The 10,586-nt window shown below is 44.0% G+C and overlaps 1 protein-coding gene across 1 annotated transcript in view; it reads right to left on the reverse strand.

Annotated features, from left to right (window-relative positions):
- The window catches only part of PKNOX2 (PBX/knotted 1 homeobox 2), a 310,367-nt gene extending 299,881 nt beyond the window's left edge, over nt 1-10,486 (reverse strand). The window contains exon 1 of the mRNA XM_077756512.1: nt 10,436-10,486. The gene's annotated coding sequence lies outside the window, so the exon portion shown is untranslated. The remainder of the gene's footprint in view (nt 1-10,435) is intronic.
- Nucleotides 10,487-10,586: the final 100 nt, after the last annotated feature.

The following is a 10,586-nucleotide window of genomic DNA, read 5'->3' on the forward strand; positions in this document are numbered from 1 at the left end:
TAGCAGCAAATTTGCTGCTTGCTGGAACTAATTTCACGCCCCGTAGATATGGTGCTTAAGTTGGAAATGGCGTTAAATTGCTCTCTCCTTGAGGCGGGTAAGGCTTCTGGTGGCAACCACCGCTAGATGGCACAGACAAGGTAGCTCCTCTAAGATGGGCAGCTTTGGAGCCAATCATGGGGAAGTCCAGAGGAAGTCCTGCCCTACATTTCCCCTCCTTCCAAAGAAAGGTTTGTGTCTCAAATATCCAAACCTTCTAAAAAAAAGAAGTTGAGGGGGGGAGGGAGGAGATGGGCATGGAGGAGGGCACTTCTGGGGATGAGCACTGGGTGTTATATGGAAACCAACTTGACAATAAACTATTTGTAAATAAAATAAAATAAAATAATAAAAAAAGACGTTGACTAGAAAAGACCATTCCCCTCAAGGTTCTTGAATTTCCCAGTTCAATCTTTTCTGTAAACTCATACGCTTTTAGTTAATATGTCCAATTAGTCAATCAACTGTAATTTATACGATTTCTTGCGTGTTAGTCCTGTCTCTTCAAGGGCACCATATAGCTCTGAGAAAGGAAAGACTACATTTTATCACCAGAACTGAAACCACAGTGAGCAAACAGGTACGGCTGGCAGGTCGGGGAGCTAGAATAGAAGAACGGAGATAAAGATGGCAGTGCAAAGGATGAGACCGGGTTAGAAGAAGACGGAACGGAACACACAGAGGTGACGGGAGTCCCTGGGGAAATGAAAGCAGGTGAGCAATCCAAAGTGGAGGCAACACCAGCTCTGAGGGCTCACAAGCCACAGCCAGAGGACACATTAAATAGTAAAGGTCAGAGCAGGCTGCAGGTGAACAAATACACCAACAGAATGCAGAACACAAATGCCTAAGGAGAAAAAAAAGACAAGAGGCCAAAGGTCAAAGAAGCAGTCAGGAAATTCACAGAAACTGAAGAAGTAGGAGCAAAACATACACAGAACAATTGAGGTGCTATTACATAGATGCTTAACGGTCAGTTAATGAGAGCCCACACAGAGAGTAAGAGTTCACCCTTAGTTCACTAGGAGTAGGTTTTGCCAAAATGAACTCCTTTCCCTGTAGAGTTATGAAATTGATAAATCAGATCGTACTACTGATCCTCTTGGTGAAAGACTTCTGAGTTAGCTACAGAAAGAAGCCCCAACTCTTTAACATGGCGTTTGAGACCCTTCACATGCCATCTTGTTTCCTGTCACTCATTTCCCTGAACCTGGCATTCCATCCCCCTTAGGGGTTTGCTCTTCCTGAACCATTCTGAAGACATCACCTCTCCACGGTTGGCTTATGTTTATCTCCCCTTTCGCCAGGTCCTCTGCAAACTTTGCTTCTACTGCTAATGTGGAATATGATATAATATATATGACATCTAGTATATTTTACATTAAAAACAGCGTATATACCTCTAGTACAAATTACATATTTAAGTATACAAATTATATTAAATTTGGAGCTGATGCATATATGGTTATCACCTCTGTTAAATGGTGAACTCTTTAAGGTAAGAATGATATCTTGATCACTTTTTGTGGCCTGACCACCTAACACAGAACCTAGCAGATAAGGGGTCAACAATAAACTTTTATTGACTTGAATGGGAGTAAATGCCAAACACATATATCTTCGAAGTTATCATTATGCATTATGTTGTCAAATGGGTCATTAGGCAGGGTGTCTGGGTGGCTCAGTTGGTTAAGTATCTGACTCTTGATGTCAGCTCAGGCCATGATCTTACAATTGTGAGATCCAGCCCCGTGGCCAGCTCCTTGCTGAGCGTTCAGCCTGCCTGGGATTCTTTCTCTCTCTCTCTCTCTGTTCCTCTCTCTCCCTCTCCCTCTCAAAATAAATAAAGAAATGTTTTTTTAAAAATAAAATAAAATGGGTCATTAGGCAAAACTGAAGCTGTCTGCACATATACCCAGATAAGAAGGAGGTTTCCAATGCTGCCAAGTTTTATCCTAGACAACATTTTTTTACTGTTTATTTATTTTTGAGGGAGAGAGACAGAGACAGAGTGCAAGTGGCAGACTGGCAGAGAAATGGGGAGACATGGAATCCCAAGCAGGCTCCGGGCTCTGAGCTGTCAGCACAGAGCCTCACGCAGGGCTCAAACCCATGAGCAGTGAGATCATGACCTGAGCCCAAGTCGGACGCTTAACCAACTGAGCCCCCCAGGCATCCCCTAGACAACATTTTTAAAAAATGTTTATTTATTTTGGGGGCACCTGGGTGGCTCAGTTGGTTAAGCGTCCGACTTCGGCTCAGGTCATGATCTCACAGTTCATAGGTTCGAGCCCCGCGTCGGGCTGTGTGCTGACAGCTACCTCAGAGCCTGGAGCCTGTTTCAGATTCTGTGTCTCCTTCTCTCTCTGACCCTCTCCTGCTCACACCATCTCTCTCTCTCTCTGTCAGAAATAAATAAAACATTTTTAAAAATAAATAAATGTTTATTTTTGAGAGAGGGAACATGTGTGAGTAGGAGAGGGGCAGAAAGAGAGGGAGACAGAGGATCTGAAGCAGGCTCCATGCTGATAGCAGAGAACCCGGTGTGGGGCTCAAACTCACGAACTGTGAGATCATGACCCAAGCCAAAGTCAGATGCTCAACTGACTGGGCCACCCAGGTGCTCCTAGACAGCATTTTTAATAGTAATCCAAATCACACACAAAGAATATCTATCAAATGTGCTAGGAGACCCACTAACATAATAGGGAAAAGAATCAAGACTTTAGAAATAAATCTAATAGGCTGGAATCTAGTACTCTGGAAAACTAACAAGATAAAATTGAAGTAAATGTAAAGTCCTATATTTAGATTTCAAAAATAAATTGCACATAGGATAGAGATTTCACTTGGCAGTAATAAATGTGCAGAAGAGTTAGAAGCTTCAGTTAATCATAAGCTTTAAAAGCAAACAGATGTGACCAATAACATTCTAAGGACACTGCAGTGCCTGATGGTTGTGGAGTATCCAGCTCGAAAGAAGCAGTAATAGCATTACTGCCCTCCAAACTTACGTGATGTATTATGACAAATTCTAGCACCAGATTCTAAAAGATGCCTTAATATGTCACAGTTCAAGTCCAGCCTGAAAGCAAGCAAGCAAACAAACAAACAAATCACAGTTCATCCAGATCGCTGTAACCAGGAAGGTGAAGGAGTCTAGAAACAATGAAATAAATCAAGAACAGGAGACCTCTGTGTGTGCTTAACTTGGAAAGCTGAAAACTAAGGGAAGATTTCACTGGTATCTTCAAATATTTCAGAAGTGGCCTTTCATATGTTGCTACAAATGGCAAAGATAGACACAGGGGGTAGGACTTAGGAGGAGGCAGAGTTTGGCTCAGTGTACGAAAGAACTTTGTAAGATTCACAGCCACCCAACAATCAAGTGGGAAGCCTTGGGAGGTTGAGAACTCTCTGACCCTGAACGTATTCAAGCGGAGGCCAGATAACTAAGTAAATATCTACCAGAGACTTACAGAAGAGAGCAAGACGTCTAAATTCCTCATCATGTCATATGAGCCCTTCATGACGCAGATCCCAGTGACAGCCCTCGCCCAACTTCATCTTCTTCCCTTACCCACCTCCCATGCCTTCAGCCCCAGCCCATTCCATACCACGGACACTCTGAACTCCTCACCTGTCACCTGTTTGCTATTCTGTCTCATGCTGCTAAATATTTGCATGTGCCGTTCCCTGTCCCTAGAACCCTTTCCTTCTTATCCTCTGCGGCTAATTTCCAGTCATCCATAAAGACCCAGTTCAAGTATCAACCTTCCCTGCTCCTCTATTCCCTGCCCTGTACTTAGGAAGCACCCTAGATTTCCCTCTGATGTAGCCTTTATTGCACAGAGTGCTTTTTCTTGTTTGTCTCAAACAACAGAATGTGAACAATTTGAAGGAAAAGACTATGTCTCATCTCCGTGCCTCCCGTTTCTAGAACACTGCCTGATGGAGGGCAGATGTTCAGTTTTTGAAGTGAATTGCATCAGGCCTTTATTCCTTAGGTCAAAACATGACCAAGGGGTCAGGCAAGATGTAGAGTTTACTGGAGGGGCAATCATCTCCAGAAACAGAGGGTTTAGAGAAATGACCCATTCCGGGAAGGGCCATCCTTCTCAACCGTGGACCACCTAAATAATTACACATTGTGCTTCCTTTTTCTTTAAGGAATCTGGCTTCCCTGCCTTCATTTCTCAAGCCCCCAGCCCTTTGTCACCCCCCTCTTTCTTCTCCTTGATCCCGACTTAACATGCTCCCTGTGTCTCCTGTGTCAACTGGGGGAATATTTTGGCAATGCAATCAAAGAACCAATTCTATTTATCATCATTTATTTATTAGATTAACTTAAGTCACATCTACTGCCCTCAGGGCCTCTGAGTTTGTGTAGCAGACTCATGTTAATATTTGCTATTGAGGATGGTTTGGCATGGTGCCCCAAAGGTTAGCAAAACACGGTTCTGGGGCAGAAAATCCCAGAACTGAAATCCTCAAGGCTTCTCTTCCTCCTTAAGGACAGGGATTCTTGCCAACAAAAAAAATGGGGAATATTTATGAGACTACCATTTCAAGCTGGGCCATACCTAGGTATTTGTGTGCTTCTCAGAGAATTATATTCCTAATCCTGATTTACCTCTTAGATGTCCTTCCTAAGTAGTAGGTCTTTCAATCCCAGAGCACAGCACCAATCTATAAAAAGCCTTTCAATCCGAGTAGCTGGGAGCTCAAATAAGATTTGTGTTCATATTTTAAAATCCCTCCATTTTGGCCATCTCCTCTGACTCAGAGCCTAAGAATTTGTGACTACACTATCTACAGCCTCAGCCTGACCCTGTTCTGAAATGCCCGGATGGAACAGACTGAGCGCTCGCTGGCGTGACCTCAGCCCAACGGGAGCATTTTTCAGCCGCTGCTTGGGTACAGTGAACTTCCCCTCTTGTAAGGAAGCATGGAGCCCAGGCCTGTCAGGGTCTGTAACGATGCCTCCAGACATCTGCTCATCCAGAAACCCCACGGTTCTTCTAATACTCTCACACTTGCCCATAGAGCATCGTGGGTTTCCTTCCCCCACCCACCAAATGTTCCTGTACAGACTCCAGCTGAGTTTTGCCATATATATCCACCCAGCAGCTGCCTGGCATGTGCCTCTCTCTAGGGCTGCCGGCCTCTCCTCCTTCACAAGAGTTTAGGAAATCAGAACGCACGGAATCCTTCTCTTGCTGGTCGGTCGCTTGATGTCAGCTGTCCGCAGAGACAGCGGCTGGACTGTGAACCCAGAGGCTAGGGCCACTGGCAGCAGTGGTAACAGCTCTTTCTGCCATAAGAAGCTTTCTATCCTCCTCCCCGTCCATAGGAGAACAAAGGGACATTAAACTCCACCTTATCATCACCCTTGGCACTCTCCAGGAGAAGATGCCAGTTTGCAGAGAACAAAGAAATCCCACCTCCATGAGAGATGAGGAGAAATAGAAGGAGCCTTCTCACTCCACACGGTGGGGATGAAGCACCAAAAGCTGATCAAGGGCTTGGTATGATGGGAATCAGGCCGCACTCTGGCCATCCTTTGCACTGACCGGTATTCGGCACGCTCATTCTGTTGTTGTTTTCGGCCAGTCAGATCAAGTCGCCCCTCTGCTCAAAACTCCTCCAGATGCTTCCCATGTCACCCAGGGAAAAGCCCAGGGCTCACAAGACCTCCTGTGGACCTCCCCCAATGCCAGCCACACTGCCCTCCTTTGCTCTCCTTGGAATGTGCCTGCGGACCTACCCCTGAGGGCCTTTTGCCTGCTTGGCCATTGGCTCTTCACTCTCTCACTTCCTTGAGGTCGCTGCTAAGACTTCACCGCAGCAGAGAGATCTTCCTTCACGACCCTGTGTAAGATCACACTCCTCAACCTACACACCCCTTCATTATTCTTCATTCCTTTATCCTGCTTTTCTTCCTCAGAGCACTTGAAAGCAGCAGGTATTTTACATGTGTATTTGCTGCTTATCTGGCTCCCACTAGAATGTAAGTGCCATGAGAGCAGGGACTTTTTCGGTTCATTCTTTATCCCCACAGGCTGCAAGCCATCCAGGAATACTCAGTATAAACATTTGTCAGATGAATGAACACATGAATGAGTGGCCCTCCCCCTAGGCATCCATACTAATGACATATGAGCACTTGCCTTGAGCCAATAAGCAGGCAGTGCCTGACCAGGAAATGGAGACTCTTGCCCTCTAGCCCAGCTACTCCCCTATTTTCCAGAACTCCAGCTTTTCAATTGATTACTAGCATAATGCGAATTCAACTGTCTCTCTGCCAACCAGCCTTTTCCTGTTCTCCAGCTTAACAGACCTTAGAACTCCTTCTAGCATGAAACACCTTCCCAACTATCAAACAAGCCAAATGGACACCATCTTTAGGTGGCTGAGTATACTAAAACATTTAACTTGGTACTCCTTTTTTTAATGTTTATTTACTTTTAAGAGAGAGAGAGAGAGAGAGAGAGAGAGTGCAAGCAGGGGAGGAGCAGAGAGAGACACACACACAGCTCTCCAAGCTGTCAGCACAGAGCCTGATGTGGGGCTCAAACTCGTGAACCAGGAGATCATGACCTGAGCAGAAGTCAGACACTTAACTGACTGAGCCACCCAGGCACCCCTAATTTGTTATTATTTTTTAAAAAGTATTTTATTTATTTTTGAGAGAGAGAGACAGAGGATGAGTGGGGGAGGGACAGAGAGAGAGGGAGATACAGAATCCGAGGCAGGCTCCAGGCTCTGAGCTGTCAGCACAGAGCCTGACACAGGGCTCAAACTTGTGAACTACAAGATCATGACCCGAGCCGAAGTTGGACGCTCAACCGACTGAGCCACCTAGGCACCCCTAATTTGGTATTTTCTAATGTTAAAGCCAAACAAGTTCTTCCTTGTACAGACAAAGCAGTCCCTTTAGAAAACAGACAAAATACCTGGCTCTCAGTTGCTGAGCCAACAGGTTGAATTTTCTCTGAGGGATATCCTGATTTGTAACAACGGACAAAAAATTCAGAAACCCAAAGCCTGTTACTTGTCTCATCCGTTTCTGAGTCCCACCAAAGAGGGAACTTCCTTTCTTCCAACCAGGGAAGCAGAGGCTTTCACAAGACACAGTGTTACAGTGATGCTGAAGGAAGCTGTCCAGGTTTGGTTTCGATCCTATTGTCCTACTCTGTCACCTTCCTTATCTCCCAGAATCCAGTCTTAATAATTTACGGCGGAAAGACATTTAATAAATAAACGGCCAGATTGGAGTCGTCAGCTCTGCACAATGGGGCTGTGTGCATCTTCCGCTCGGCTTCAGCAACCGCTCTCCCTGCCTTGCTTCAGCTAGAACAATCCCATTTGCTATTTTCATAAAATTAGCTCCTCTGCAGTTTCTATTAATCAGAACATTCTTTGGAGAGAATGATACTGGGATTTCATCACCATCTGAGTTCAACCGTTATGTGAATCCGATGAATTTTTATGACCTCTATGAGTGGCAGAGAAGGTAAAAAACTTGGGTGGGCTGATGTAAGTGGGCACAGAGTTCTTCCCCTCATATCAGCTGAGGTCTCACAGACAGCAGAACCCAGGTCAGTCTCCCCCGTCACACATCTGAGCAGCTTTCACTCCGCAAACGCGTCTCTTTTTATAGATCTGTAATTCTGAATCTTCTTGGGGTCCTGGGCTCTTAAAAATCTTACAAAAGATATGGATACTGTCCCCGGGAAAGCCTACATATGCACATACACACTAACTCTTACCATTCAGGGGGACTGTGGGCACTCCCCTCTCATCCCCACACATGTGGTCCATCCATGTACTTCAGAGCAGTAACTGCCACCTATAGCTTCTTAATCATCCTGATCTCCCTGAAGAAACTTAGACTGGAGTAGAAACTCAGCCACCTCTGAATTCCTTTGTTGAAGAGATTTTTTTAAAAGAGAAAAAGAGCATGGAAGTGAGAAGGTTTTTTCATGATGGTCATACACCTTTTGAGAGATGAGAAAACATGAAAAAGAGAAGACACTTCATATTGGCTGAAATAATGAAAGCCCAAGTCCAAATCATAAATTGATTATAGTGCACTGCTATTTGTCCAGATGAGCCACGAAATCAAAATGTGGAAAAATGTGATGAGTTCTCCTTGCCTCCTGACTATATAACACCTATCCCATCGGGTGTAGGATAAGCTCTACATAAGAAAAGACTCAGCATGGATGAAAGAAACCTTGGACCCGTGGAACCAGGATTCTAGTACTAGCTCAGTTCACAGACTGAGTGATTTGGGGCAAGAAATAACTTATCTCTGTCAGTGTTCATTTTTGTTTTCTTTTGCTTTTTAACATGGTTTCCAAAGTCTGTTTCAGTTCCAACATTCCATGGGGCCTGATTCATCAGAGGCATCCAAGACAGAATGGCTCAAAACATTGTCATAAGGGCCCAGCAATAAATATGTTAGGCTTATGGGCCATACAGTCACAGTATTAATTACTCAGCTCTGCTGTTGTAAAGTGAAAGCCACCACAGATACCTCGCAAGCACGCCTGTGTTCCAATACAACTTTACTTATAGACACTGAGCCTTTAATTTCACATCATTTTTGCACCTTTCTCCTCCCCACCCCCCAACCATTTAAAAATGGAACATTCATTCTCAGCTTGCGGGTCATACAAAAAATAGATGGCGGGTCAGATTGGGCCCCCAGACCACAGTTGGCTGACCCCTGGTCTATAGCATCAGGTGAATATTATGATCTGGAAAATCACGAGGAGAATTCTGGATGAGGTTGGAAAGCCAGTAACCTGCGTTCAACAACTGACAATAGTATTGGGAGAAATTTTTGTTTGCCCAGTTGCCTAATTAGCAGAAGAGAACAATAGTAGCTTTGTGTCTCAGCTAATAACTAACAAGTACGTAAGTTTTGGGTACATTTTCAGACCTACAGAAATGCTCACATAACCAGACATCAGAAAGTGTACATAAAAGATTCAGGACTCTCTGGCAGAAAAAAAAAAAATTGACTATAAAATGAGCCAGAAAACTCCATGTCTTCTCCTGAAATCCCTCTTTGCACGCCATTTTCTAATGACCTCTTTTTGCTACCTTACCTCTATCAGACAGCATAACAAATGATTTTACACATTAAAGACAGAGGAAAATTAGACACTGGTTTCTATTGTTATTGCTCAAGCTTTTTGGTTTGTTTAGGAGGAAAGAAAATTGTAATTAAATGATGGGCATATATATACGGCAGCTATGTACAAGCACAGTATTAGCGATACGTACACAGCAGAGATTTGGAGCCACGTGGAGAGGCACTACATAACACTTGACATAGGAGACAATTTTTAAAAAGAGAAAGATTGGATAGGCAAGTAATCAATCTTCTCTAGAGTGAACTTTGATTAAGGGATGGCAAAAGATGGAGCACTACAGTGACAGCTCTCCTCTCAATTTCAAAGAGAGGGTAGAATATCATTATTTAATCAGAAAACTCACACCTCCTTCCAGTTAGGGGGTGAGATATGGGTGGGGCTTGCGGGGCAGGTCCCTTGATGTGAGAGGGACTAAAAAGTCCCCACATTCAGGAAGATGTAAGAGCTTTGGAGTGCCCTCTCAGCCATGCCTTATTCTTAACTCACAATTAAGTCAGCCTGATCAATAGATGTGGAAGAAGGTTAACTTTCCCAATCTCAAACTTTTGAACACTGTCTCCTCAAAACACAAAGAACTCAGAACTGGTCCTGACCAGCTTGTCTAAACAGTGTTCTTTTTCCATTATCTGCCTCCATTCTAGCTTAGACCAGTCTGCACATTGCTCCCCAGATACTCAGTGCTCCTTCTCATCTGTCTCTTTGTTCAGATTGTTTTCTCTCCCTGGATTCCCTTCCATATCTGTTCCACCTTTTCCATCACTACCCAGATGCCAGGGCCCAGCTTTAGTTCTAGCTATACCATGAAGACCCTCATTAACGTCAGCCAAAACAATATTTCCCCCCAAATAATACAAGAGAAACTACAAAATGCTCTGCAAATATGACGTACTATTATTACTATTTTGGGGAGCATTCAAGTTTGGCACATGGTATATCTTCTCTAAAAGTGTCTCCTAATTGTTTCATATGCTGTTGGCAGTAACAGCGCACAGCCTGTTAAGGAAGGCAGGAATCACATGGTAATTTTTTTGTATCCTCAGAGTCCCTACCAGTGCTTAGCTACAGTGACCATTCAATTCTAATGAAATGAATTAACTAAAATAACAGCTTTCTTAACCTCAAAGCTTCTCATTGGGCCAAGTGGTAAGTTGTTAAACACATAAAAAGTAGTCGGTTAAGACGTATGACTGCAGACGAAACCCTGAAAGTAGACTAAATTTGAGACTTACATTCTGTGGATTTCAATCATCCTCTTCCGTTTTACTCATAAAGCTATGACTCAGGCCCTAAAGTCCCTAAATCAGAGATTCAGTGTTCCAAGACTGAATGGTTTGCTTAACGGTGTTTCAGAATTTTGTCTCAGGTCAAAGGTTCAAATAC

Source organism: Crocuta crocuta, unplaced genomic scaffold (assembly GCF_008692635.1).
Source record: "Crocuta crocuta isolate KB4526 unplaced genomic scaffold, BGI_CrCroc_1.0 scaffold172, whole genome shotgun sequence".
Taxonomy (NCBI): domain Eukaryota; kingdom Metazoa; phylum Chordata; class Mammalia; order Carnivora; family Hyaenidae; genus Crocuta; species Crocuta crocuta.